Source organism: Arvicanthis niloticus, chromosome 14, assembly GCF_011762505.2.
Source record: "Arvicanthis niloticus isolate mArvNil1 chromosome 14, mArvNil1.pat.X, whole genome shotgun sequence".
NCBI classification, from domain to species: domain Eukaryota; kingdom Metazoa; phylum Chordata; class Mammalia; order Rodentia; family Muridae; genus Arvicanthis; species Arvicanthis niloticus.
In genome coordinates, this window is record NC_047671.1 from 19,903,635 (window position 1) to 19,908,210 (window position 4,576).

Below are 4,576 nucleotides of genomic sequence, written 5' to 3' on the forward strand. Positions count from 1 at the left end.
TGATTATATTAACCGAAAGGATATTGCTCCAGATTTATACACATTAAAAGAGCATTAGGGACATATGATGGATTATGCCAATAAATTTGACTTAATTTTACTGTTAAGTTTTAGTCTTGTTCCACTTTAAGTTAAACTTCTATAACATAGGTCCCAACTTCATTTTGTTGTGTGCAGTTACACAGCCTCCCCAGCATCTCTTATTGAAGAAATACCCTTTCTGCATTTAACTGCTTTGGACTTTGAGTGAAATTCAAATGACCTTACTTATGATGGTGTATTCCTAAATTTTCTATGCTGTTCCCTTAGTCTCTGTGTTAGTCTTTGTATTGTGTCATACTGTTCTGATAATAGTAGCTTTAGTGAACTTATCATTGGAGAAGTCTGAGTATTGTAATTTGGGTATTTATTTTCAAAATTATTTTTAATCTGTTCATGGCCCCTTTAAAATCTACATGATTGATAGTATAGACTTTCTTTTTTTTCTCTTTTTTCTTTCTTTCTGTCTTTTTTTTTTTTTTTTTTAAATTCTGGTGCAGTGAACTTTATGGATGGTATTCAAGAGAGTAAGACTCCCTAACCCGCGTTTTTCTTTCTGGTGGTCTAAAATGCAAACTGTGAGGGGAGATGCTTAGTGTTGGGCACTGAGCAGGGGTGGGGACTCCTAAGCAGCCAAGGGCTTCTCCCTTTCACTCATGTTCTTGCTGGGGTGGGTGGTCCAGGGCTTGAAGGCCATGTAGGCCATGAGGTCCACCACCCTATTGCTGTAACCATAATCATTGTCATACCAGGAAATGAACTTTACAAAGTTGTTATTGAAACCGATGTCAGCCCCAGCACCAGGTGGAAGAGTGGGTGTCACTATAAAATCACAGGAGGCAACCTGGTCCTCAGTGTAGCCCAGGATGCCCTTTAGAGGCCCCTCGAATGCCTGATTTACCACCTTCTTAGTGTCATTACACTTGGCATCTTTTTCCAGGTGGCATGTCAAACCCATGAAGGACACATTGGACACAGGAACATGGAAGGACATGCTAATGAGCTTCTCATTCAGCTCTGGGATGGCCCTGTCTGAAGCATCAGTGGATGTAGGAATGATGGTCTGGGCAGCCCCATGGCCATCATGCCATATCTTTCCAGAAGGGGCCATCCACATTCTTCTGGGTAGCACTGATGGCATAGACTATGGTCATGAGTCCTTCCATGATGCCAAAGTTGTCATGGATGACCTTGATCAGGGGGGCTAAGCAGTTGGTGGTGCAGGATGCATTGCTGACAATCTTGTATAAGTTGTCATATCTTTTTGGTTGACAACAAACACAAACATGGAGTCATCTGGAGAAGGGACAGAGATAATGACATTTTTTAATCAAGCTTTGACGCTGGCCCCTTCCTTCTTCATGGAGATGAAGACACCAGTAGACTCTACAATATATTTGTTATCAGCATCACCCCACTTGATGTTGGCAGGATCTTTGTCCTGGAAGATGGAGACAGCCTTCCCATTGATGATAATTCCTGTTCTCAGCTTCAACTGTGCTACAGAACTTGCCATGGGTAGAGTCGTACTTGAGCATGTAGATTGAGCATGTAGAACCAGAGTTGAGGTCAGTGCAGGGATTATTGACAGCAACAATAGCAATAGTACAGACTTTTCTATTTATGTAAAACTGCCATCAAGATTTTGGAAGTAATCATTGAAACTGTAGATCACCCTATGGAGTTTTGTTATTTCAAGAATGTCTTTCAATCCATCACCACAGACTGTATTTTCTATTGATTTTCATCTTCCTTTGTTTCTTCAAGCAAAATTTTTTTGTAGTTCTCATTGTATATGACTTATACCTCTCTTGGGCTAAACTTCTACTCATGTATTAATACACATTCTTTTTTGATGCTACTTGAAGCGGAAGTATCTTAATTTTTTTTGATATTGCTCATTGATGATGTAGAAATTTATGACTGATTTTTCCATGTTGATTTATTGCATCTTGTAAATTTGAGAAATTTGTTTTTCAGCTCAAGTGGGTGTGCTTGTGGATTCCATAGGGTTTTATACATAGATGTGAACTGAAATAGCTAGAATAGAAAAGCAGCCTTCTCCCCATTTCACAGGCTGTCTATGAAGAGCTCACAGTTGGCGGCATGGCCAATGGGAAAGGCTGAAAACCTTCTCCTGAAGCCTGAACAACACCAGGACTAACTATCCCTACTTTTCCTGCCTCTGTGGAGTACTAACACTTCTATCATGAGCAACTGGGCAGGAAAAATGAAAATGTCACTCAACCAGTAAAGGGAAATACACTTGGATTTAAGCTGGTCATCTTGTTGACTTTCTTAGTTCCTCTTTTACGTTGTGTTCTTCGGTTCATCCCTTTGCTTTGTGTTGAGTTGATCACACTTTTAACATTTTATGTCACCCATGGGATCCTTTGTCCTATGGGTAGATGAAAAGCTGTCATCTAACAGAGAGGATTATGGATCCCCTTATCTAGCCGCCAAGGATCATAGTACTGTACTGCCATCTCTTCTAATCTCTGGGACAATTATCCAGCTTGGTAGAGGTTTTAGGGATGGCCTCATCTTATCTACTGTACTCAATCAGAGCCAGAAGTGAAAGCTTTGAATTAAGAATTTTGACCCTTTTAAAAAATATTTTAAGCTGTCCATTTATTCTATATGAATCCATCTATTTTAAAGGTACAAAGTACAAGTTACAAGGCTGACACGTAGTAGGGACATGAACAGCGTGGGATTGGAATTTTGGAGGTAAAGGGAGAGTTACTGCACAATCATTGATGCTAACCTCCTAGCCCGAATGAAGAAACAAGTCCATAGAGAGAAAGTGACGTATTCAAGGTTACGTAGGTTGTTGGTGATTTAAAAACACCTTCTCTGAGAGGCAATAAATACCATAAACTTGTACCATGGTGGTGACCTGAAGCTGCTGTATCTTTGCTCTCCATATGAAGAGTAAAAGGATTCAAATGCCAGGCAATTTACGAGTGTAAAGATTGCAAAAGGAACGTTTATCCTGGCTAAACTGCTTTCAGGTTCCTGCAATCCGGTTAGTCATGGTCCTTTTACATAAAGTATCTGCTGTGCTAATTATAAAAAATGTCAGGTATATCCACCAAAAACTCTCTACGAGGCAGAACTATACATAAATGAAATTTCATAAAATGGATTTCTTGAACGAATTCTGGTTTCTGCCATTCCCTCTCTACAGTACACACTATTATTCTGACACCTTCTGAATTTCACACAATTAAAAGCCTCTATCTTTTTATAAGTAGTTACTTTGGTTTTACTCCCCAGTGTTTAAATAAATACACCAAGCTTTATATTATAGAATTGTACATACATCTTCATTTCCATTTTCTAATTTTATTTTAGTGTTTATTTTATTAAACTGCTTGCAGACCATAATGTATTGGTAGACTTTGTATTTAAATATGCTTTCATCAGTGAACTATGTATTACAACACATGAGTTTCCTGCAACATGAAGCAAAAAAGGAATGAAGAATATGGATTTAGGTAGATTTCTTTAAAAATTATTCTCATGGTGACATAGCAAACTGGTAAGCCATTTGTCTAGTATGAACAAAGCCCTGGCCTTAATTCTTCATACACACACACACACACAAATACACACACACGCACACACACACACACACACACAAACACACAGAAAGACAAATTGCCCACATATTAACTGTTCCTAAAATGAAAACATTTCAAACCTAGAGACAGTAAAAACAACTGCCATGACTTTCAAATTCTCACTGTGTACAGGGAGCAAGATGCTATTTTAGAAATAGAAAAACTATTAAATAAGAGAAAGCTTGACAAAACATCTAGTTAGGAAACACAGTGGAAGGTATAAATCCTACCTGAGTAAGCAAACACTATAGGACTGACTTGAAAGTGGGCAAGCATCTTCTGGCGAAAGTACCCTCCTGATAGACGTTAGGAAAGAACTAATCTCACAGATGAGGCAGCCCAGCATCACATCAACGATGAGGCGAGCCCCACATCTAATTTTTAGAGTCAACAGGATTCTATATAAAAATCACAGTGCAATTATCTTTTGGACTTTGACATTATCCTGGGTTTAAAGACAAATTATATTGCCATCAGTGAAAAGAAAGGACAAACCTGGTAGAAAAAAAAATTACATGGCATTTGATTAAACATTTTAAATTCTTGGGGATTTTTGTTCAATTACAAAAAAAACCCAATGTATACAAGGAAGTTACGAAACAAATAAACATCTTACAATCTAAAATAGCAACTTAAGTGATAACATAATTTAAAAGATTTAAATATCAAAATTAAGGTGAGAACAAGCACCTTCAAGCTGGCAAGGGATAACAATGTAAATTTTTTCATTTTTCTCTGCCAGCAGTGTAACTCAATGTGACAATGTGACAGTAAGCTCATTTCACCCACCCTCTCAACTTAGGATATTTGTGTTTAGTAAATAACCAGAGATATCCAGAAATATTCAATAACGTAGTACTTACAAGGGAGGCACTAGGCTGGGAAGATGGCTTGACCAATAAAGTACTTGT

General features: G+C 38.0%; 1 pseudogene; it reads right to left on the reverse strand.

Moving 5' to 3' along the window:
- Positions 1-664: 664 nt before the first annotated feature.
- LOC143434424 (glyceraldehyde-3-phosphate dehydrogenase pseudogene) lies at positions 665-2,147 on the reverse strand (annotated as a pseudogene).
- Positions 2,148-4,576: the final 2,429 nt, after the last annotated feature.